We start from the raw sequence: 26,444 nt of genomic DNA, 5'->3' as shown, positions 1-26,444 counted from the left end.
AATAAGTGGGTGTTGGTTTAACCTGATACCCACGCAGCAACAGAAAGCAAATACATATGGACTTTGCTTAAAATCTCTCAGCAGCAACAAGAAATTCAGAGGGGCTATAGTAGTTGGCTTTCTAGGGTAAAAAGTCCACTAACCTCAAAGAGAAAAACTAGAGAAACTTAGTCTCATGTCTAGTCTGTGTGTCTACCCATGGCACATGGTGCCATGCTATTTAGTCAAGTAGCTCCTGGCCCATTTTCTTAGAGATTTAAAGCTCTCTATCAATGCTACTATCTCCTAAACTCCCTTCTCACCCAAGGCTCTGACATACTTGTCTGTTTCAAGCACGTTTTCTGGAGATAGAGCTAACAACGTACAATAAAAGATAGTTAACTCCTATTTCATATGTGGTTTTGACAGTACCTCTATGGAGACTAAAAAGCAAAAACTATGGGGACTGGCATTGTGAGGCAGTGGGTAAAGCCCTGCCTGGAGTGCTGGCATCCCATATGGGCACTGGTTCAAGCCCTAGCTGCTCCATTTCCAACCCAGCTTGCTGCAAATGCTCCTGGGAAAGCAGTAGAAGATGGTATAAGTGCTTGTGTCCCTGCACCCACGTGGGAGATCTGGAAGAGGTTTCTGGCTCCTGGCTTCTACTTGGCCTAGCCCCAGATGTTGTGGCCATTTGGGGAGTGAACCAGTGGATGGAAGATCCTTCTCTCTGTCTCTCCTCTCTGTCTGTAACTCTACCTCTCAAATAAAGATATAAAATCCTTTAAAAAATAAATAAAATTAAAAAAAAAAAACTGTGGATGCATCCTTAAATTTGTGTGGTGAAAATTATATAATCTTCGTATTGATATCCTTTTTTTGGGTTTATGGTCCATTAGAGAAAAACAACTAAAGAATAAAAATATGATGTCAGATTCCTAATAGCCTGTAGTAGGCAGGAAACATTTGTTAAACAACAACATTAAAAAAGAAAAGTAAATTACCAGGTTAGGACACAATATTTGGTGTCAAACAGAAGGCACATTTTATCTAATAAATGAGCCATGAATGCTGCTAATGAATTACCTGATTCTGAACCTCCAGTGTTGATCCTTAACTAAACTTCACCACATCATGCTACACATGATCTGGCCAGTTTTGTCTCTCTCAACTTCCTCTCAAGCCTGTTCAGGTTCCATGAAAACACATCTCTGTGCTTTTGCTACTGGTTCTTCTCAGACCACATCATTCTTTCCCATAGTCCACATCTTATTTTCAGTCAGAGATCAGCCGACTATGACCTGCAGCCAAATCCAGCCTTCTACTTTTGTTTTGTCCATCCCATAAACTACGAAGAACTTTTATGCTTGAACAGAGGGTCTTTGACTTAACAATGCTTAGAATGAACTATTTCTCAACTTTATAATGATTTCAGCAGAATTCATATTTCAAAGTTTGGACTTTGATCTTTTCACAAGCTACTAATATGAGGTACAACACCCACTCATGAAACTGAGCAGTGACAGTGACCTAGAGCTCCAGCCACAAATTGATCATCCTGCTGCAGTTGCATCCTCTTAATCCAGCAATTAATTATAGATCAGTCTTTTAAACATGCTTCAGGCCCAGTGTGCTTTCTGCTCTGTATGGTAATGGTGAAAACCCATACAATCACTCTGTTTTTCACTTTCAGAACAGTGCTCAATAAATTACATGAGTTTTCATTACTTTATTATAAAATAGGCATTATGTTAGATGATTTTGCTGAACTGTAGGCTAATATAAGTTTTGTGAGCTCATTTACAGTAGGGCAGATTAAGTTATGATAATTTTTAGGAGAGATGTATTAAATGCATTTTTGGCTTAATGTTGTTTTCAACTTATGGTGGGTGGTTTATGGAAGCTTGTAAATCCATTGTAAGCCAAAGACCATCTACAGTTGCATTTTAAATGGCAATGTGGTATACTTGCTTTACTATTTACTCCATCGTCACTTGCATTAAACATTTGCATATGAGTACTTGAAGTCCAGTTCACTTGCCAGCTCCTCTGTGAAGTCCATAAAAATTCTTCCGTGTGGGAGTAAGTCTTCATTAGATTGCTTACATTCTTATTAAATACTTATTTCACATTGCTTTGATTATCTCTACATATAAAATGCTCAGAATTTTTTCTCTGTATATGATTGGGTTGGGAGCAATGGTTTGAGTCCTGACTGCTCTGCTTCCTATCAAGCTCCCTGCTAATGAACCTGGGAAAATAGCACAAAATAGATTAAGTAGTTGGGTCCCTACAACCCATGTGGGAGATCAGTATGGATAGTTACAGACATGTGGGGAGCGAATCAGCAGATGAAATGTTTCTATCTCTTTCTTTCCATCTCTGATTTCAATTAAATAAGTAGTTCTTTTTAAAAAATCCTTGAAGGGTGAAGAGTGACAATAACAGTGGAAAAACAGTAGGCCAACTGAGTATGACAAGAGTGAAACTCTTTAACAATGACCAAATAGAAGCATTGGATGTTGATAAACAATATACTGTAACCAGCATGGAAGACCATAAAATGGAAAACTAATATTACACCTAACAGTTATTGGAGCTTATGGCTGAATACATCAAATAAATACATAAAGTGTTGCAACTAAGGGGAGATTTTAAGTGGCATTGATCTGCTATCAATGTCATCTACTCTTATAGCTTTTTATGTTTTTTATTTGAAGCAAAAAATCCAGAAGACAGCCAAAGGGAATGTGGTAATATTTCATTAGTATTTACTAAGACTCTGTAACAGCATTTATTATATGTGGTTCAGGGACTACTAGAATTATTTGCTATTTTTATTGTCCCGCTGTTATTTTGAGGTTTTCCTGGCCAGATATTATATATTATGTATCCATGCATCTTGCCAGTATCATCGTCACATAAAATAATAATTTAATAAGTATTTCTAAATGAATTAAAGCTTTGAAAATAAATTAATGAATTTTGGATGAACTTCTTACCATCTTTATTCTGAAATTTAAGTATACAAGTCTTACGGGTACAGAATATTAAAAATCACACAGTGTTTCTTTCAGAAACTTAAATTTTGTTTGAAAAATGGGAAAAAGTGTGTAGAAAGGACTGATGTATTATGCAGTAAATTATAAACCTTTCATTTGTTTTATGTTATAAAACAAAACTTCCAAGAAATATACAGATGTGCAGGGTACTTTAAAATCAAATATGTTTCAAGGATGCATTTTCACTTTACTCTGCCATTAGAAACATCTCCTTGGGAAAATATGAGATGCTTTAAGTTATTAGGAAATAGAAAAATAGAGATCAAATTATATGCTGGTTCTTCTGCAATTCCAAAATGCAGCATGTAAAACTCGAGGGTCTAAACTCTACAATGATAATGCCAAAAGAATCCTGGGTGTTGGCATAAGAAGTTTTTGGATTTGCATGTTATTTAAGACACAGCACTTGGGGCCGGCACCTTGGCTCACTTGGTTAATCCTCCGCCTGCGGTGCCGGCATCCCATATGGGCACCTGGTTCTAGTCCCGGTTGCTCCTCTTCCAGTCCAGCTCTCTGCTGTGGTCCAGGAAGGCAGTGGAGGATGGCCCAAGTGCTTGGGCCCTGCACCTGCATGGGAGACCAGGAGGAAGTACCTGGCTCCTGGCTTCAGATCAGCGCAGCTCTGGCCGTAGTGGCCATTTGCGGGGTGAACCAACAGAAGGAAGACCTTTCTCTCTGTCTGTTTCTCTCACTATATGTCAAATAAAAAAATGATTAAAAAAAAAAAGACACAGCACTTACTAGCTATACTGATAATTTCAGCCTTGTCAACACTAGGTGCAAAGTTTATTTTAATTGATTAAGTAATGGAAGGATGATAAAGGAGTTAGAAATTTAGATATCAGACTTTCCTACTTCAAGTCCTGTGCTTGTCACAAGCAAGAAGTATAAACTTCGGCAAAGTATTTTCTATAAACCTTAGTTTCTTCATCTGAAAAATGGGTAGAATGCTATAATAAAGTTTAAATCATTGTAAAAAATAAGGGGTATAAAACACATAGTGAACTTATCATGTTACCTACCGTAAAGTAAGCTTTCAATTAACCTCACTTGTTAGTATTCAACAAAATTCCTGCTGAGGAGGAGTCACTCCTGGATAAGCTGATGATAAATATCAGCATCTTGAAACGTACAACTTCCTTACAGTGGCCGTGTTTTCACATAATGTTAATGAATGCTCAGAAGCTGTTGTGATGCCTCCAGCTTATGGCTGACCTACTTCTTAGGAAGGCAGCTCCAATAAGCTTGCCTTTGTAGAGGCTCTGGTTTCCTGGACTGAAGGGACTGCATAATTGCTACTTCAGCTGTTCCTATGGAATATTTTCAATTATGTTAAAGTACTACAGATCCTTAAATTAGTTCATTGATTACTTTTCCTAAATTTATACTTCCTGGCATATTGTAAATGTGTCTGATCCACAGGGTGATTTTTACAAATTGCTTTTGTTATGTGGATATTATTAACAATCACATTTTACGACCCACTACAGTGAGATATTATTAAATAAAATAATACTAAAATGATAATACAAATATAGTAGTCACAGTATGGGTGGTTGGATTTAGTACCACTGGGCACTGTAATTTCCACTGAGGTCATACTTAGATTATTATAATAGTCTCCCATTTTGGCATAACATGTTGGATGCAAATTGATGGAATAGAATTCCCGGAGTAAAAGGCAACAGACCATTTAAAGTTTGAGGAACAGTACATATATGACATGAGCAAAAGCATCAAGAATGCTCTTGAGAGAAGATTCTCAAAGGGACTTGAGAGTCACAATCAGAACTGACAGACAGTTGTAGAGAGAGAAAGGAATTAGTGTAATTTTTGAGGCCAGAATAGAAGACCAATAAATGAAAGTTACAAATAGCTTTGGGGCTTAGGGCTCCCTCTCACTGGCAGGATTCCAGCAGGTGTCATTTAATCATTTGCTTCCCATGTTCATTTGTTACATTGTTGACAGGATGAGGTGCTGAAAACACCACTCATTTTTTTAGAGCCTCTGGTTTGGTTAACATTAGACAATTTAAGGGTGAGCTTGAATTAGCTCAAAATCTGTAAAATAAAACAGATTGGAGAAAGAATGGCCCGAATATTTGAGGATTCTTTTTGAATGTTATGATTCCATGAATGATCATTTGGTGAATTTTATTTAATGAAAGTGAATTTCACCACTTATAAGGTGATGGTTTTGAACCCGATGACTCGATAGAAAACCCACAAGGACTTCTGCTTCAGTGAAATCCTAACAGCCTTACCAGTGTCCAGTATTTAGCACTGAAAAACATACACATTTAAATTTAAATTTTAGAGGAAGATGGATGCTTCTGTCATGAGCATTTTCCCTTGGGTTTTGCTTATGTGGTTTTATTTGAAATTTATGGAGAATTTAATGTTTACTTTTTTTTTCCAAGCAGTATTAGGAGTTCCAGTTAGACTGTCGGGTAATGACACACATCAGTATTAGGTAATAATAAAAGTAATAACTACTGAGTTCATGTTTCAGGAAGATGGAAATTTCATTAAGACTCTATTTCCACTATTAATTATTAAATAGATTCACCTGAGTATTTTCTTCTCCTAACCTATTCAAGACAAAAGTTTCTCAGAGAAAGAACGTGTTCTTTGTTATGCATGAGCGTATTTTAAAATAAAAAGCACCAAAGCCATTTCCTAAAGAACATGAATAATTATGTCACTAGGCCTTTTGTTTTGAGATAAGCTCAAATCCACACAAAGGGAGAATAAAAGTATGCTGGAAAACTTGGAAATGATTTTTACTTTTATGGTAAAACCTCTTAGCACGATTTTGTATTCAATGGATTTTTTTCATATTCACTTATTATTTTGAAGTCATTTAAATATTAACTCTTCCCTGAAGAGTCATATTACCTGTGCATAAAGATATAATACATGTTTTCCTGATCTGAGAAATTATTCTCTGGTATTTTTGCATTTAAAAAGTTTCTGGGAGCCAGCATTGTGGTCTAGGGAGTAAAACTGCCACCTGGGACACAGGCATTCCATATGGGCGCTGGGTCCTGGCTGCTCCACTTCTGATCTTCCTCCCTGCTAATGGCCTGGAAAAGCAGTGGTAGATGGCCTAAGTGCTTAGGTCCCTGCTACCCTTATGCAAGACTTAGAAGAAGCTCCTGATTTCTAGCTTTGGCTTGGCTCAGTCCTGATCATTGCAGCCATCTGGGAAGTGAACCAATACTTTGAAGATTTGTCCCTCCCTCTCTCCCTCGCTCCTTCCCTCTCTTCTTTTAGTAGCTCTGACTTTCCATTAAAACAAACAAATCTGAAACAAAAAATGTTTCTGGGATGAGTCATTGTCTTCAAAAACTTGTATCAAAAAAAGAACAAAAGTAGAGAAGGTTAAATTTTCAGAGGCTATTTTTATTCAGAATCTTTCCTTCAGGTTGAAAGAAAATTTTGCACTCTGTTTTGTGGGTCAGTAACAGGACACAATAAACCTAGCTACATTTACTTTATATTTATAAAATTAAATAACAATAATGTTATATATTTATTATGACACCATGTTTGATGGCATCTTTTTTAAATACATGATAGTATATTCCTAATAGAAGCATTTAAAAATTTAATCCAACACTAAAGTAAAAAATAAAGAAAAAAAAAATTCCCTGCATTTTTGTTCTTACAGCACTTCAGCAACTCAGAGTTTTGACCCCTGCTATATGACTTGATATTTACCTAACTGCATTGATGGGTTTTCAGTATCATGGTAGGATTTCAGTGAACAGAGATATTTTTGAATACTTCTTTGAATCTCTAAAGTTTAGCACATAATAATAAATTGTGAGATTTTTGCAGATTTTCACATAGTTGAAGTCTATGAATACTTCTATATAATCATACAGAAAGCAGTATTTATCATATATATCAACAAAGATGTTTCATAATCATTTATATAACACTAAGTTAGAACAACAAATTTTGTATAAAGGAATTCATGAAGCAAAGTTTTCTTGTTATGTTAACAGGTCATTTATAATTTTGTAGTAGGTCTTTTTCATAATTTGTTACCCAGGATTATGTCATGTTTTTGTGGGCTATGTTTCAGTTTATGATAGCTCTACAGCCTGAAAAAAAGCAGGCAAGTCTTGGTATATGCTAGTACCATGAGGGGTCTTTTTCCTACCCTCTTTACTTGGTCAACTTTTCAACTCATTCTTCAGACCTAGGTTCAAATGTTACCTCTTCAGCAAAGCCATCTCCAACAAGATTAAATTCTCCTGTCAGGTACTTTTGACAGTACCAGACAGCTCTCTCACATTGAACCGTTCTCAGTTGCTAATTTTTATTTTTCCAGGGTGATTATTTACGTGACATCTATCTCCCTAACAGACTTTCAGCTCCACAAAACTGAGGCCATGCTTGCTTTTGTATTCACTCTTTCAGCAAAAAACCTGGTGTGTGCAAGCTGCTCCATCAATATTCAATGAGTGAGTTAATAAATAAACAGAGGAGCTGTGAAGAGTTACAGAAACTGTCAGGTAGCAGGTACTTACATACAACCAAAGCCATACCTCTCCCCCAAATTATCCTGAAAAAAAATGTACAATGATTAGCATTCAGAGATGCATATTAAAAATAAGATACTTAGTGTCTTGAAAAATGCACGCTTTCACACTGAAGCACTATTAAATTTTCAAAATATTTTTTGAGAAATAAAATTGCCTCATTGCATATTGACTGTATTTTAATTATTGAAAAGTAAAACATGGCATTTTTTCTATGAGCCCAAGAGCCAATCTGACACATGAATACTTATAAAATGCAGGAGAGAAATATCTTATTGCATGATTTCAGAAAAACAATATTTTAAGGAAGATAAAATATTTTATTTCTTAAGCATTTAATAATTATCTCCAGTTTTAACTAGGGAAGCCCAAATTGGAGAATATTTGTATCCTTTATTTTTAAATGATACATAAAAATTGTACATATTTATGGGGTACCATGTGATGTTTCAATACATGTATACATTGTGCAATATCTAAATCAGGATATATATACACTTATATGTATATCTTTAAACATTTACCAATATATAGCCTTAAACACTTATCAATTATTTTTTGGCAAAAAAGAGAGTATCTTTTTACTATCTGTAGTCGCCTTACTGGGCAATAAAATACTAGAGCTTCTTTCTCCTATCTAGTAGCCATTTAGTAGTCTTCACTTTTCTCCCTCTACCACTCCCACTCTTAGTAGCTTCTGGTAATCATCATTCTAAAAAACAGTGGATTTTAACTTCGTGATGTAAGGAAGAGTTGAAATATTACAATCTACCAGTATTCTTGGGAAAAATCAAAATTATATAAGCTGTTTACTTTATCATCATAATGATGATGATGTAGCATTGTTATGAAGATTAAATGAGCTATTTTGGAAGAAAATGCATTCCATAAAGACACTGTATATACTATTTCCATGTTTAATACATATAAAACAATAATTAATTATCAAAACCTTTTTCCTATATTATACATATTTTAAAAATTTCTAAAGGTAGAGACTCAAAATAATGATAGGCATCAAACAATCTTGGTCCAAATAGACCTTTGATTTTGTTTTTGTTTCTTCTTTTTCCAATTTCCTTTTATGGAAGATTAGATGAATGATTTTAGATATTTTTAATATGTGAGTTTGATGCATTAAATTTCCCTTTGCACTATTTCACTGCATTCCACAAATTTTGACAAGTTCCAGCTTCATTTCCACTTAGTTCAAAATATTTGAAAATTTCTCTTGAAATTTCTTCTTTGACCTAGTTGTTAGTTTGATATGTGCTGTTTAATTTCCAAGCATTTGGGGATTTTCCAATTATTTTAATTATTTTGATTCTAATTTAATTATGGCATGAAAGCTTATAGTGTATGATTCCTATTTTATTTTTTAAGATGGGTTTTATGGCCTAGAAAGAGGTGGTCTTGGTGAGTGTGGTATGTGAGTTTGAGAAGAAAGGGTATTTCAGTTATCAACTACACCCAGTTGATTGATGGGGATGTTGCACTGAACTTTATCCTTTCTGATTTCTGCCTGCTACATCTGTTCAAAAACTTCTAATTTTTCAGTGTATAAATTAATTAAGGATTTTGTTTTTGCTTTACAGATAAGAGTTCTGCCATTAGAAAAACTTGGGATATTTACCTAAAAACAAAAGCAAAAACAATTTTTATTTCTTATATATGAAGAAGGCTGCAAAATGTTAATAGGTTCTCTTTTAGGTAGGAAATTTGACAATTCTGTGTGAAGAAAGCAAGCAAAAAGAAAGTATATAAAAATAAAACTGATATTGAACATAAAATAAGGTAAAAACTTTAACAAAATACAGAGAAGAAATAAATGTGGTTGAAATCATGACATTTCTCTGATAGTTATTTTATTTATTTCTATGAACATAAAAGTTCATTATTTATAAAAACAGATTGTTTATCCAAGAGTTTCAACATATCCACTTGTCCAAACCATGAATTTCTAGCTAAGCTATTGGTATCAGCTCTTGCTACCTTGGAGGCTCATTCTCAGTGGTATGGACAGGGAGCTCTGAATTGTATTAGACAGATCAAAAATGACTCTTTTAGAAGCTATTTCCGGTAATGAAAATCTAATAAATTTTATGAGATAAAGGTCATATAGTAGCGAGAAGGAGATACTCCAGATTTAGAAAGGAAATGAGGAGAGCTGTCCAATGACACTGACAGATGTTTCAAAAGAGCTACTGCGTCATCTCTCTTTCGGTGCCTGCTGATACTGTTATAACGCATCCTGGTGCTAAATGATTTTTGTTCTAGGAAAGTAACAGTTTCAAACTTTTATATTATTGTGTGATGCTTTTTATACTTTCAAGAGAAAGTAGATTGCTTTGGAAATCTAATTTTCTATATTATACTTGAAAATTGACAAAAATGAGTTCATTAAACATTATCCTCCCCCCTCTACACAAACTATTTATTTTTTCATTTTTGAGTAGGTTTGCTTTCATGCAGGGCAAGTTGATGGCAAATACTTGATTTATTAGTCATTTTTAATTTCTCCATGTAGAAACACATTTTGTGTATTCAAGAAATAATGCCTAGTAACTGTGTTAATTTGGAATTAACAAATCCAATGTTGTTCCTTTCTTAGAGCCTCTTACCTGCAATGATCATCTCTGATCACTCTCCTTTCACTGTTCTGCATAAGTTATTATCTTATTTAATATGTATTTCCTCTAAGAGTATATAAACTCCATTAGACTAAGGAATGTGTCTGTTTTGTTCACTTTGATTGTATGCTCAGCTTTCAGCAAATATGTGAGAGAAGTGTTGGGTACACAATAAATATTTTTTGAGAATAAGTAAATGAGGACATGAACGAATAAATATGGCAAAATAAAGAATGTTGTATGTGAGGTCAAAAGACACGGATTCTTTTTTTTTTTTTTTTTTTTTTTTTTTTTTTTTTTTGACAGGCAGAGTGGACAGTGAGAGAGAGAGACAGAGAGAAAGGTCTTCCTTTTTCCGTTGGTTCACCCTCCAATGGCCTCCACGGCCAGTGCACTGCGGCCAGCGCACCGCGCTGATCCGATGGCAGGAGCCAGGTACTTATGCTGGTCTCCCATGGGGTGCAGGGCCCAAGCACTTGGGCCATCCTCCACTGCACTCCCTGGCCACAGCAGAGAGCTGGCCTGGAAGAGGGGCAACCGGGACAGAATCCGGCACCCCGACCGGGACTAGAACCCGGTGTGCCGGCGCCGCAAGGTGGAGGATTAGCCTAGTGAGCCGCGGTGCCGGCCCAAAAGACATGGAATCTTGTACCACTGATACCCTTTCTATCTATACAGCAAAGTTACTTAAGTTGCTTTGGTCTTAGGAGATTTTTAAAATGGAAATATAACAGTCTTCTCTTACATGGTGCTGTTGACTATTAAAGGCAAGTGGATGAAAATTGTTAACACATGGGGGGTTGTATTGGTCAGCTTTTCATCACTATCAGAAAATATCTGAGGCAACTAACTTAATAAGGAGAAAGTCTTATTTAGCTCACAGTGTGGGGAGGTCAAAATGAAAAAAAAAATCTTTAGTGTTGGCAACAGGCTCATTATGAATGTTGGAGCACACAACAGAGGAAGGATCACATGGAAATTCAAGAAGCAACAGGAGTGGCTGGGGATTGGGTCCAGACTCAAGCTTTTACAACAACTGTGGAGAATTACCTTCCAAGGGCATTCCCCTGATACCTAAGGGCTTCCCTCTAGGCACCACTCCCTAAAGATTCCACTACCTCACAACAATGACACCCTGGACACCAATCCTTTAACACTTGGTTCTTTAGGGGACATAATATATCCAAAATAATATACAAAGCATATCAATCAGCACTTAGTTAATAGTAATTATTATGTTGTGGTTGGGTAATGTTAGTAAGTCATTAGCTTTGGAGCTGTCATCTCTTTATTGTGAAATTAAAATATGTTCTGTGCTACAAAATAGACAACAGAATATGTTTGTTGAAAATGTATTTTTCAGAAAGCATATTTCCTAATATTGATTCTAGGACTCATATCTTCTTTTTCCATATTTGAGAAAAACTTACATTTTTTAGTAATTTTACTTGTTATAGTTTCATCAACATTTCTGTTTTCTCCTTATAGTTGGTCTTATCTCAGGACATGTCTTGATTTATTGACTTAATGAATTCAAGTTAAATTTCTGTTATTCAATTTTGTCTCAGAGGAACAAAAATTTTGATGATCACTAAATTCTCCTTTTAATAGACAGCTGATTAGTTTTATCTTCCAGAAAGCCATCATTAGCTTTTTTGTCCATTTTGAAAATGTTCAAGAGAATCAAATGATCAGCTGTGACAGTGAATAGAAATTGAAATGCAAATTTAAATGTTTAACCTGTGTTGAGAAGAGCTCTGTGAATAAGCTTCATTAAACCCTAATATCAGTTATTTAGAATAAGTAACTTCAGACTTTATAGTAATGTATTGATGACAAGATGGCTTAGATGTCTGAAAATGAGATAGATATTCCAATATAAGTCATATTTCAGTAAACTGAGTTATATAAATGGTATTGACTATAAAGAGAGTTAAAATAGAAACAACTTAAAATACAATAGCTTCTTGGGAATTTGTTAAAAATGGCCACCCTAGTCGGGTTGGGCCAGAGCAGCCCAAGATGGCCGACTTCGAGGATGTCGGATGAGGAGAAGGTACGCAAAGCTGCTAAATTCATCACTCATGCACCCCCAGGAGAATTTAATGAAGTATTGAATGATGTCCGACTACTACTTAATAATGACAATCTCCTCAGGGAAGGGGCAGCACATGCATTTGCCCAGTATAACATGGATCAGTTCACGCCTGTCAAGATAGAAGGATATGAAGATCAGGTCTTAATTACAGAGCACGGTGACCTGGGTAATAGCAGATTTTTAGATCCAAGAAACAAAATTTCCTTTAAGTTTGATCACTTACGGAAAGAAGCAAGTGATCCCCAGCCAGAGGAAGTAGATGGAGGCTTGAAGTCGTGGAGAGAATCCTGTGACAGTGCTTTGAGAGCCTATGTGAAAGATCATTATTCCAACGGCTTCTGTACTGTGTATGCTAAAACTATAGATGGGCAGCAGACTATTATTGCATGTATTGAAAGCCACCAATTTCAGCCTAAAAACTTCTGGAATGGTCGTTGGAGATCAGAGTGGAAATTCACCATCACACCACCTACAGCCCAAGTGGTTGGAGTGCTTAAGATTCAGGTTCACTATTACGAAGACGGCAATGTTCAGTTGGTTAGTCATAAAGATGTACAAGACTCAATAACTGTGTCGAATGAAATACAAACTGCCAAGGAGTTTATTAAAATCATAGAGAATGCAGAAAATGAATATCAGACAGCAATTAGTGAAAACTATCAAGCCATGTCAGACACCACATTCAAGGCCTTGCGCCGGCAACTTCCAGTTACCTGCACCAAAATCGACTGGAGCAAGATACTCAGCTACAAGATTGGCAAAGAAATGCAGAATGCTTAAAGGCTGACTGTAGATTCTTCAGTATGTGGAACAAAAAGGATTCAACGTGTGGTCATATGATAAATAAGTGGTTTATAAACAAGAGTGATATTTTGCTAGGGCTTTCAAAGTTAACAGTTTTTGAAGTACTGTTGAACCTACAGCATTGTCTTAATTTCTTTTGTGTTCTCTGCCTTGTAATTTTCTGTTACCACTATATCTACTTGTAAATCTTTTTTCCCCCTACATTTAATGTTGGAGAGAGAAATCTATCCTGAAGTCATTTTACTGTTTAGAAAATTTTCTTAGCCATGAAGCCCTGTTACTGATTTAGACAGATAATATGTTCAGTACTTTTTTACCCCTGTCCTTCAAAGCACTCTGGTACCTGGTACTTCAGTGGTTTTTTCTGATCCACCAACAGCTTAAGAGGCTACGCTACAAACTCTAGTTAAACGGAAGACACATTCGTCCTTCTCCTTCTGACTGCGTTGATCATTTATAGCATCTCATAATGGTAGTTTGCAAAAGTTTGAATTGGGGCTTTTCAGATCCTTTTTGAGGGGCAAAGAAGGTTTTCTGGAAATTCCATTATAGCCAGCTTCTCTGGGGAACTTGTTTTTAAATGCAAAGACTTGAACCACATTCCCTGCACATGAACTTGTTTCCTTTGTTTCCTTTCGCTCATTGTCTCCTTTCCAGCTAGTTCCATTGTAGTTATAGACATCTGCATTTTTAGAACAGTTTTACCCATTTATTTTTTTTTTATTGAAGAACTGCTGACCTACTGTGTATATAATAGAGTATAAAACTTGAAAAATGCAGATATTGAAGGATAATAGTTATCTTGTGCTTTAATACTTTGTGGCAAGATTGTACTATAAGCAAATGAATCAACTACGTAATTTACAAACATGAAAAATGAACCAAAGTGAAAAGGATAACTTCCAGGCACTATCTTTCTATTGTAACCTGTTATTTAAGGGAATACTAGTGATTTCTTCTAAATAGGATGTAATACTTGTTTCAGATTACTTTTCCTCAGTCCTGCCTGCCAAGAACACAAATGTAACTGTGATCTAGCAACCTTCCCAGGTGTATTGGCAGGTGTGTGTATGATCTCAGAGTACACAGGTAACATAGATATGATATGACAACTGATATAACGGTGGACTCATTTACATTGTTTACACTGCTATGACCAGGCCTTAAGGGAAGGTCAGTTTTTTAAGAAACCAAGTAGTGTCTTCCTACCTGTCTCCAAATACATGTAAAAAAAAGAAGGGTGTTTGTGCTTCAGCATTGTTTTTGCTCAGAAATACCGTCAAGCAAGAGTTTGTTTCCAAGTGATCCATTGACCTGTGTAAGCATTTTTGTTTATTTCAAATAAAAGATATTTGTATTTTTTTTAAAAAAATGGCCACCCTACTGCAGACTGCATTACCAATTTTCAGTATTTTTTTTTAAAGTGGACATGTTGATGCTATCTGACCTCATCAACTCACATCAATCTGTAGTCTCCTCTCTCTCTGAATTCTCCATATCAGTGCCTCAGTTCAAAAGTACGCCTTGCCATCCTTACTCTCTGTTTTTCATTTCTTTCTCTTTTTGTGTCATTTGCCTTCCTCTCTCTACCAACTTTTTTCACATTTTCTTGCTGTTTAAAATTCAACACATCCTGTAAGAATCTCACAAAGGCTATTGAATCTCTTACAAAAGAGTGGATATATGTGTATGTGTGTGTGTTTGTGTGTGTGTGTGTGTATATATAAAATAATTTTACTTGGGATTTTCAGAGATCCTTAGCCACCCTAATAGAACCTAAACGCAGATAAAACTACATTTGGAGAACACCTGTTTTAGCAATTTCCTTTCAATTCTCAAAGCAACAGCAACAGTTATCATTTATTAATTGTCATGAACCAGATGTTGTTCTGTATGTCCTTAAATAAACCTCATGAGTCCCATTTCAAAGAAGATGAAATTGAATTATGAAGTTAAATAATTTTCCAAAAGTTATACAATTAGTTTATAAGGGAATTGAGATGTGAATGCATGCTAACCCTAAATCCATTCTGTCCCCACTGCGATGCACACTTGGAAAGACAGGAAGAAACAGAAAACAATTGAAGTACCATAGACTTTCAGGTAATATGGTGTGCATACTGTTATTTCACATTATCTGTATATATATATGGCCAGTTCAGATTTGAAGATTTGAGGATGTCAAACATTTTGTATATCACAGTGATGGACAGAAAACAGAAAAGTTGTCCAGTTAATCCTCTGATTCTTCCCCATCTGTTCTTTCAGCTCGCACTCATCTCATGTTTTAGTAGCCATGATTGTCTTTCAAAGACATTTTTATTTCTAGAAAATCATTAAAAAAGTTGAAAAAGTCTGGGTTTTTGCTAAATTATAATGCGTATCTAAATATTCTATATTTTTCATTTCTTTCCACAAATTCTATAAAAGCATGATTGATTTGAAATAGCATTGGAAAAATTTCAGATAACAAAGGATACCAAATAATAATTTTAATTCTTTGATTTTATTTTCTCTATTGAATGTAAAAATAAACAACATCTTTGTTTCTATTATAGGGATATTGAATACATTTAAAGTTACAATACATATTTTGGCTTATCAACAAATTAGAGGGGTTGGCACTGTGGTGTAGCAGGTAAAGCTGGCGCCTGCCATGCTGGCATCCTATACGGACGCTTGTTCAAGTCCCGGCTGCCCCACTTCCAATCCAGCTCTCTACTGTGGCCTGGGAAAGTAGTGGAAGATGGCTCAAGTCTTTGGGCCCCTGCATCCACTTGGGAGACCCAGAGGAAGCTGCGGGCTCCTGGCTTTTGATTGGGGAAGCTTTGGCCATTACTGCCACCTGTGGAGTGAACCAGCAGAAATGGAAGACCTCTCTGTCTCTCTATCTCTGCCTCTCCTTCTCTCTCTGTGTAACTCTAACTTTCAAATAATTAAATAAATTATTTTTAAAAAATAGTTTATAATCGAGAATTTTTAAATTTACTTAAATTATAATAATAATCAAAATTTAAAAGTGTCCCACTAATATACTTTTCATTCATGTCTTTTGATGAAAAATTACGTACAGGAATAAGCTTTGTGACACAGTGGGTTAAAACAGGGCTTGGGACAACTGCATTCCACATCCAAGTTCCAGTTTAAGTCTCAGCTACTCTGCTTCTGATGCAGCTTCCTGCTAATGCATCCTGGGAAGCAGCAGATGATGGCCCAAGTGCTTGGACCCTTGCTAACCACGTGGAAATCCTGGATGAAGTTCTAGGCTCCTGGTTTCAGTTTCACCCAGCATTGCCCCTTGAGCTCTTAAGGGTATTTAGGAGTAACCCAACCATATGGAAGCTTCTCTCTCTCACTCTCTCTGCCTCTCTTTTTCTTTCTGTCTTTTCCCGCCCCCATCTCACTCTGCCTTTCAAATAGATTGATATAAGCATGTAAACAGTTGAAAAAAGTTTTGTCCCCCTGGTTCTAAAAATGTTAAATTATGTGGGAAACTGAAGTTGTTATTTAAAAATAGAGAATCCCCATTCTAGCATCTTTCTAAAAAACTGATGGGAGAAAAATACTCTAAATGTTTATTGAATCAAACGCAAGCTACATAGGAAAGCTTTCCTCAAACCTATTATCTTTTCTAAAAAATTTTATTTCATTTTATTTGAAAGGAAGAGAAAGAAAGAGAGAGAGGGAGAGGGATAGGCAGAGGGAAAGGAGAAGGAGAGGGAAGAAGGGAGGGAGGGAGGGAGGAAGGAAAGGAGGGAGAGAGAGAGAGAGAAGCAGAAAGGGATATTTCATCCACTAGTTTACTCCAAAAGTGCCTGAAACAGCTAGGACGCACCAGGTTGAAGCAAGATACCTGGAACTCAATCCAGGTCTTGAGGGAGGGAGAGAGAGACAGAAGCAGAAAGGGATATTTTATCCACTAGTTTACTTCAAAAGTGCCTGAAACAGCTAGGACGGGCCAGGTTGAAGCAAGATACCTGGAACTCAATCCAGGTCTCCCATGTGGGTGGTTGGGATGCACGTATGTGTGCCATCATTTGTTGTCTGCTAGGGTGTACCTAGGAAGGAACCTGGATAAGAAGTGGAGGGGATGGGACTGGAAGCAGGCTCCCTGATGTGCAATGCAGAAATCCCAAGCACCTACTTACTGCTACACCAAATGCCCACCTCCAATGTGCTATCTTATCTAAGCTACTCATTTTTATATCATTCCTAGAAAAGTCTGGTTTTCTGCACACTGTACTCCCATTCATCCAATGATTCAAGATTTGAGTGTTTTGCTACTTGAATCTCCATCTTGTGATCAGTTTCTTCTATTTTTATTCAATTAAATATAGTGTGGAAGCAGCTTCTTCACTTCTTTGTATATTTTTTCTCTTCAACTGAATTTAGCCTCTATTCTCCCTTAGTCTCATCTAATCTGTGCTTCAATGTTTTTGGGAATAGAATAAGGTACATCAACAATTCTAAGAGCATGGCACACTCATGGCATGTAAAACCTGAGGGAAGGAAATAATAAGAGCTATATCAAATATTTATTTTCATAGGAATTACTGCTTCAAATGAGTTTAGGAGGATTGGCCTCTTCAAGATCCCCTATTGCCTGTGCTGTACGGGGCAACTAGACTAAACCCAAATAGGAAGTCCAGCAACCCATTGCTTTCCAATAACTTTTGTGTGTGTTGACTTCCAGATCGGGCATAATCACGCATCACACTCCCTTTCACCTCTAACAGCAGCAGAAACCACATGTTTCAGATTCTCTTGCATCTTATTGGCCATCTTCCAAATCTTCCAAATGATTGCTACAATCTACAAGAAATTCTGTCTTTCATCCCTCCCAACACTTCCTTCCTAAATCATTTCACAGATTCTTTGAAAATTCTCACTGTATCAAAAGAACAGATCCTTCCATCTTCAAACACCTCTGTGCTTCCTTCACCTCCTTACTCTTCCTGGAAACTTGCTTTGGCTTGAGAATATAATTTTTCAGCAACTTTCAAATTGAACTTGATTCTTTCTTGTTTTTTTTTTGTTTTTTTTTTTTTTTTCATTCTTCCCAGACCTCTTATGCCTCAGGACTTGGAGCTGGAATTGGTGTCCTCTCTGCTCTCTACTTCTCCTTCCTGTCTCTACTCATTCCTGTTTTAGAAATTTCAACTCGTTTATAGCACATCATCAAATTTTGCCATTTTTTTAGTTCTTTTGTTTACTGGCATCTGTTACTCTCCTGACCACTTTATATAATTTGTTAATGAAGTGGGTAAGCAGTCCCTGGCCTTTCCTTCAATGTGTGTAGAGATTTCTACTGTCCATCTTTTTTTTTTTTTTTTTTGACAGGCAGAGTGGACAGTATATAAAATTCTTACTTCCTCTGCTCAATAATGACAATGGTCTTTTCTTCTACTATGATTTTCAATCATTGATTTCCTTTGGTTTTCTAGTTGGGGCACATCTTTTTTATTTCACCACTTTCAGTAAATCAGTAACATCACTCTTTTGATAGAACAAGAGCCTAGATCCTGCTATTAGCCTAATAGCTGTATCTCCTTCACTGTGTGAACTTTGAAATCCCTGACACTGACAGTTATCTCCTCTCCTTCCAGATTTATTTTCTCTGCCACATCCAATCCAATTATCTTCTGAAAACAGTAAGTCTTATAATCTGTGGTCATAGTTCCTTCAATTGCTTCCTTGCCTTGCTTTGATTCCACAATCCAGTACTATAACAATCACTCCTCTGCAGACACTGTAAGTACCCAATCTTTTTCTACCACTGTCAAATCCAAAAAGGAACTTCAAACTGTAGTTAATCCAACCACCAACTTTAACTACACCCATACCATTGCAGCTGTAAATTTCCAGAGAAATTAAGCAACCAGTTGATGATAGTCACTTTATGAAAACTTACATTAAAGGTGCACTCCTTGATTGTTTTGCTTATTTTATTTTGATAATATCTTCTCTATCAAATAAATAATTGCAGAATTCCCTCTATACTTTGTCCTTAATTCACTTCTCTTCCCTATGTTCACTCCCTTATTAAGGAATATCATCCATTTCAATAGCTTAAAACACCACAAAACTTTGATGACTCAAATTCCCTCTCCATATTAGATTTCCCCATAGCTTCAGAAAATGCACTTGTCTCATAATATATCTAATAGGCAGCTCTAAATTAAAACATTAACAAATTACTTTTGTTTAAAATAAGGGCTTTCCTGCAAATTGTCACTATTTCAGAAAGTGCTATCCTTAGAGCCAGCCTACATTCTTCCTTTTCCATATGTTTCAATCTATCACTTGTTACTCCATATCCACCCCAAGCCAACTTTGCTTGCCTCCATCTCTTCCAGTCTCATGCAAATTTTTCTGTGGTTTCATATGGATGAATAAGCAACATTCCTACCACTCTATCTTTGTTCCTGCATTCTCCAAGCTATTCTTTATACCCAAATCAGGTGAATCTTTCAGACGTATAAATCAGATTATACCACTTGCATGCATGATGTACTCTAATGGTTCCATATTTCACTTATTAAAATGTTCCTCCTCACATATTAAATATTTTAGTATTTGTTCAATGACTTATCTGAATGTATCTTCCTGTACTTCTCTCTTCATCTTTTAAAATTACTAACACTGCTTGTCATTTTTTCTTCAATGCTGAAATTAATTTGTGTATCAAGACCTTTGTAATTGCTATTTCTTCTGTTTGGAACAAGTTTTCACTTGAATGAGTGTCTAGTTCTCATCATTCTGATTTTCATTAACATTTCAATTCCTCAGAGCTACTGGTCCCAACCCCTAGAAAAATAAATCAGGATCTTTGTCCTGGATAACTGCACTGCATCATTCTACTTTATTTTCTTCATGGTACTCATTGGTGTCAAATGTTATTATTTTCTGTATTTGTCTGATGCTTAATGTCTTCTCTCCTCCCACTAGAATGCACCAAGCTTGTTGAAAGCCTGCATTCTGCCCTGTCATACTTTAAGAGCTTAAAACAATGAGTAGAATATTGTAGATGTTCAATAGTCACTTAGTGGGTGACTAAAATAGATAGTTTTTAGGCTCAAGATTATTGATGTCAACAGCTCATTTATATGAGCTAGCATTTGAAAACCAAATAAAAATTGAGTTCCCCTATCAGCAGCATATAAGAAAAATCCTCAGTCACATTCACTATCTTAAAATATGTAAAATAATTATTAAATTATTGAAAATATGTTTATTTTATTCCTTAGCTTTGAAGAAAGTAGGAAAAATGCCAAGAGGCCAAAATTAGGCAAAATCAGATTCCAGGAAGGTAACTACTGCCAAAAATTAACAGCTACCCTGAGGGCTTCCACCAATCTGTGTTTATGATGAGCTTAAGTTTTAATTTCCCAGTGTGTGGTAGCAACAGATGAAATCTAGGTGTGTCAAACTGAAAACCTGAGAAGATGGAATGTGGATCCTTGCAGGAAGTGGATGATCTTTTCAGAGAACTCCGTTCAACAGATACATGAAGTAAATCATTTTTCCTTAAACTTGCTACCAGGTAAGTAGAGAGAAAGACTTCCCTTAAAGATTCAAAACCAGAAGCCATCCCTGACATGAAGTTCTGAACCAAATTAACACTTATCTGGAGCATATGTAAACCCCCATTACAGAATTAAGGTAAAACAAAACTTGCAGTTTTCTCCAGGGCTCAAGGTATGCAGTAGTTACTTCTCTTTGGAGAAGAAAATAAATCGTCCACCAGGACATCATAACTTTCTCACAGATAAACTTCTATTGACCATGAGCACACAGTGAAGATCATAAAACACACATTAAAAAAAGGTATTGTGAATGAAAAGTAGGCAAAAAAAAATGATAGAAGCTTAATACTTTCAGACTTATTTGGTATTGGGATGATCAGACAAAAATATAAAACTACTATAGACTATTCCTAAAAATTAAAGAAAGCACTCTAAGGGCATATAAAGATGTAGAAACTTTATACAATAAAAAATGTGGGTGTTCTAATATTTAATATATAGTTATAAATATTGTTTTCATTGAATCACTACATCTACATAGTATATGTTTATTCACTTCATGATCATTATAATGAATTCCACATTTAATCATATTAACATTCCTGTTTTCAAGAAAATGTAGTATGTATGAGTATGTATATAGTATCTACATATATATGAATATGGAAAAATGTTAAAAATTGTTAAATCTTAAAAATAAATATAATTAAAAAGCAGAAAATTTACCTTCATTAAAATATATTATGTATATATGATAAAAATAAACTGCACATTTTTGAACAAACCTTTTTAAAATATGCAAAATTAGTGGGCTTTCCACAGTCCAATATTTTAAAAATATCACTTGTTTTTGACACAGTGTCTAGTGGGTATCATCTTGGCTGTTGGTCAATGAGGATATTATTTCAGATTTTTAAAGGTTTAACAAGCCAAAAATGGCTTATAATTTAAAAAAAAAAAACAGTCTTAACTAATATTAAAGATGTAATACTTGGAATTAAAACTTAATAGATGTGTTAAATAGCAGATTAGGGCAGCTAATGGAAAACTTTTTAAAATTAGCTGATAGATATGAAAAATGTAACTATAAAGCAGTCTTGATGGCCAGAGATATTTAAAGTATTAAAAAGAAGTTAAGAATTATAAAGGCTAGACTGAGAGGTTGTAATACAAGTACAGTTGGCCATTTAGTAGGAGGAGATTATAGGAAAAAAAGGTACAGATAAGAGCTGTGAAGGTTCTATAAACATTGAAAGACATTACTGTTGAGATTCAAATATCAGAACGAATCTTATAATGGGTAAATAAAAACAAACCTACACCAAGACCTATCATTGACCCACAGCAGGACAGTAAAGCCAAAATAGCCAGGATATATTTTACCTTAAAGGAAATGATAATAGTTTCAAATGCAGCAATAGGACCCCAATTCAGTGAAATTGTTTCCAATTGTTGAGCTGTGTACATAGAAAATTATGTGATCTCATCTTTAAATAGTAAAAGCAAAATAAAAAATATTTTAGAAAAAACAAAATGATGATCAAAACACTTCTGAAATATTGGTTCCAAAACAAGGGTAATTTTTGCTCCCCCTCTTTGGACTGCTCACCATAGGAATATAAAAGCATTTAGTAATAACTGAAACCTTTTTGATCAGCATAACTGGAGGGTGTCATTGATATTTAGTGAAGAGAGATCTTGGATACTGCTAAACATCCTTTATCACACTGGACAGCCTTTCTCAAGAAAGAATCTTGTTTCAAATGTGGTAATATGAGAGTGAGAAACCCTGCAATAAAGTCATGTCTAAAGTGTATGCTTAAGAAAGAGGAGAAATGACTTCTAAAAGAACACCTATGTTCAAGAAAGAATGATTACAAAAGGTCTCCATTCATAAACTTTGTGTAAAAATAATCTTGGAAGAAATAAATAGCAAAGTTCAAAAGCTAGAAAGGAATAGCCTATAAATTGGGAGGCAATTAGTTCTGCAATGTTCTGTTTTGTTTAAGAGGCAGGTGAGACATTGGTTATAGATCCACACTTTGTAAAATTAGGTACACAGGTTACATTTTCTAGAACTATCAGCAAGTAATTAGTTCTGCAAACCAATGAGGAAAATAATAAAATCACAAAGCACTTTTTAAATTTTTTAATTTTTATTTATTTGACAGATAGAGTTACATAGAGGGAGAGACAAAGATCTTCCTTCCACGGGTTCACTCCCCAAATGGCCACCACGGCCGGTGCTGCGCCGATCTGAAGTCAGGAGCCAGGTGCCTCCTCATTACTTTTTAATGATGCCCATATGGGATGCCAGTGCCACAAGCAGAGGATTAACCAAGTGAGCCACGGCACCGGCTCCACAAAACAAATTTAAAAACAAAATAATTCAGGAGGAAAACCTTTAGAAAGTCTGGAAACATAAGGTAAAATACATAAATTGACAAGGACAATAAAGATAGATTTAAAGGCAAAACTGTCAGATTGATGTACAAAAAATGGGATAAAAAAAAGCAGACTTATCAATTAAACTGATCAAAGGAACCTGAAAGATCCGTATTATCACAAATCAAATATAAAACTATCTGGGGCCGGTGCTGTGGCATAGTGAGTAAAGCTACCACCTGCAGTACCAGCATCCTTTTTTGGGTGTGGGTTCAAGTCCCAGCTGCTCCACTTGCTATCCAGCTCTCTGCTGTGGCCTAGGAAAGCAGTGGAAGATGGCCCAAATCCTTGGGCCCCTGCACCTGAGTGGGAGACCCAGAGGAAGCTACTGGCTCCTGGCTTCTGCTTGGTGCAACTCTGGCCATTGTGGCCATCTGGGGAGTGAACCAACTGATGGAAGACCTTTCTCTGTCTCTCTCTGCCTCTGCCTCTCTATAACTCTGCCTTTCAAATAAATAAATCAATCTTTAAAAAAAAACTGTAATAAAGATATTAGAGACATTAGAGATAAAAATACACATTTAATTTTTAAATTCATGTAAATTCATTATAAACATTCATATAAATTCATATAAATTCATTATAAACATGTTTAAGTAATAACATAGCACAGTAAACATAAAGCAGATGCTTATCGAACAGGTAACTATGTAAATCATATGTAACTATCATATAAATCAATAAACATAAAGCATTGATTGATAGATCTAGAAGGAAATCAACCCATTATGATAGAGAGAGATTTTGACACAGCATTGATATGAACTGTACAAAAATGCCAAGGAAATAAAATATAACAACACAAATACATGCCATCATAAACATGTTTGATTTTATCAATATAAAAATATAAAATATTTCATTCATTTCATATGAAATATTATAAAATGTTTTTATTGAATACAAAATGAATCTAAGTAAATGTCAAGAGTCACATGCTGCATTTTCCTTTTTAAAAAATTTTAATTTCTTTTCATTTTATTGAAAGGAGAGGCAGGGAGAGAGAGAGAAACAGCTAGAGAACTATCTTCCATCTACTGGTTCATTCTCCAGATATCCACAATAGCCAGGGCTTTGCCATGCTGAAACCAGGAGCCTGGAACTCCATTTGGGTCTCCCATGTGGATTACAGGGACTCAAAAACCTAAGGAACTTAAGGCCATCATCTACTGCCTCCTAAGTGTGTATTAGCAGGAAGCTGGATAAGAAGAGGTGCAGCCATGCCTTGAATAATGTACTGCAATGGTAGAGGCAGGCATCGCCATCAGCAACTTGACCCCTGTGTCAGATGCCTAACCCAAATCATATTTTCTGATCATAATATGGTTCCTTTAACAATTAATAGTGTAGAAGTAATTGGAAGATGGTCACGTACATTAACATTTTAGAAATACGTCTGAATGTAACCCATGTCTCAAAGAAGAAATAATAATAGAAATCAGAAAATGCTTTCAAATGATTAATAAAAATATTAGAAATGAAATACAACTACAGTGATATTTAGTGGGAAAAAATTAACCCTAAATGCTGTTGTGAAAGAAGATGAATAAAGATGGGAATTTGGTCCAGCAGGTAAACTCTTCATCCCAAATCAGTGACTGGTTCCCACCCTGGCCTTTGACACCAACTTCCTGCTCATGCAAACTCTGGAATGTAGTGGTTATGTCCCAAGTAGTTGGATCCTGCCACTCAACATGAGAGATCTGGATACTGTTCTTGGGCATTTGTCGAGTGAACCTGTGGTAAGGAGCACTCTTCCTTTTTCTTTCTATCTGTTACTCTCACTGTCTCTCTTCCCCTTAAATTGAAGAAAAAAATCAATAAAGCCAGAATCTAACAAGAATTTGTGAAATCACAACACAAATGAATAAAAATAAAGGCAGGAAAGACAAAAACTCTTAGTATTGCCTGACACCTAGACAATGATTTCATATATTCTTAGTCATTTAAAATTTATGTAGTGAGATTTCTGAGGTATCTTCATAGTGTCTTCCACAGTTTCTGCACCAGTTTACATTCCCACCAACAGTGGATTAGGGTACCTTTTTTCCCTACATCCCCACCAGCATTCGTTGTTTGTTGATTTCTGTATGACAGCTATTGTTACTGGGTTGAGCTGATTCTTTATTATGATTTTTATTTGCATTTCCCTGATGGCTAATGATCCTGAGCATTTTTTCATGTGTCTATTGGTCATTTGAATTTCCTCTTTTGAAATATGCCTGTTCAAGTCTAATGCCCATGGACTATTTATTTTGTTGTGGTTGAGTTTCCTGAACTCCTTATAGATTATGGAAGGAAGAACTTTCTCTTTGTCTCTTTCTCTCTCTCACTGTCTAACTCTGCCTGTCAAAAAATAATAATTCAGAAAAAAAGAATTCATCTTTAATGAAAGAAAAAATAGTTTAAAAAATTGAACAGTTACTCTTCATTTTTAAAACAAGGCTTTGAAAACTGGAAAAAAATCCTTAATGCTGATCCACAAAATGAACAAAACAACAAAATTCTTAGAATACTTACTTTACTTTTTAATGATGTAAAATTATAATTTTTTTTCTTTTTGGCAGGCAGAGTGGACAGTGAGAGAGCGCCGCGCTGATCCGATGGCAGGAGCCAGGTACTTATCCTGGTCTCCTATGGGGTGCAGGGCCCAAGCACTTGGGCCATCCTCCACTGCACTCCCTGGCCACAGCAGAGAGCTGGCCTGGAAAGGGGCAACCGGAACAGAATCCGGCGCCCCGACTGGGACTAGAACCCGGTGTGCCGGCGCCGCAAGGCGGAGGATTAGCCTAGTGAGCCATGGCGCTGGCCTGAAAAATTATAATTTTTAACTTTAAGAGTGGGAAAAAGAATATAATGTCCACTATTGATATTTTTGGTGTAAGTTAATATGGGTGACCAGGGCCAGTGCTGTGGTGCAGCAGGTTAAAGCCCTGCCCTGCAGTGCCAGCCTCTGATATGGGTACCAGTTCGAGTCCTGGGTGCTCCACTTCCATCCAGCTCTCTGCTATGGCCTGGGCAAGCAGCAGAAGATGTCACAAGTCCTTGGGCCTCTGCACCCATGTGGGAGACCTGGCAGAAGCTCCTGGCCATGGCAATCATTTGGTGAATGAACCAGCAGATGGAAGACCTCTCTCTTTCTCTGGCTCTACCTCTCTCTGTAACTATGTCTTTCAAATAAATAAATAAAATAAATCTTTAAGGAAAAAAAGATGGGCGACCTAGCCCATGGCCATGGTTTGAAAACGGTTTGAGTGTGGCTCCAAGTCCCATGTGTTAGAGGCTTGGTTCTCAGTATAACATTTTTTCAGGTAGAAATCTTAAAGGTGAGGCCGGAGAAGCTCCTT

The 26,444-nt window shown here is 36.0% G+C and overlaps 1 protein-coding gene and 1 pseudogene across 5 annotated transcripts in view; one reads left to right on the top strand and one right to left on the bottom strand.

Moving 5' to 3' along the window:
• Positions 1–26,444, bottom strand: part of KCNH7 (potassium voltage-gated channel subfamily H member 7) — a 511,727-nt gene that overhangs the window by 298,094 nt on the left and 187,189 nt on the right. The window lies entirely within an intron of this gene.
• Positions 12,247–14,498, top strand: LOC100345842 (F-actin-capping protein subunit alpha-1 pseudogene; annotated as a pseudogene).

This window comes from Oryctolagus cuniculus, chromosome 3 (genome assembly GCF_964237555.1).
Source record: "Oryctolagus cuniculus chromosome 3, mOryCun1.1, whole genome shotgun sequence".
NCBI lineage: Eukaryota > Metazoa > Chordata > Mammalia > Lagomorpha > Leporidae > Oryctolagus > Oryctolagus cuniculus.
Note: the sequence above shows the minus strand (reverse complement) of the source record. Positions and strands in the feature narration are given on the sequence as shown.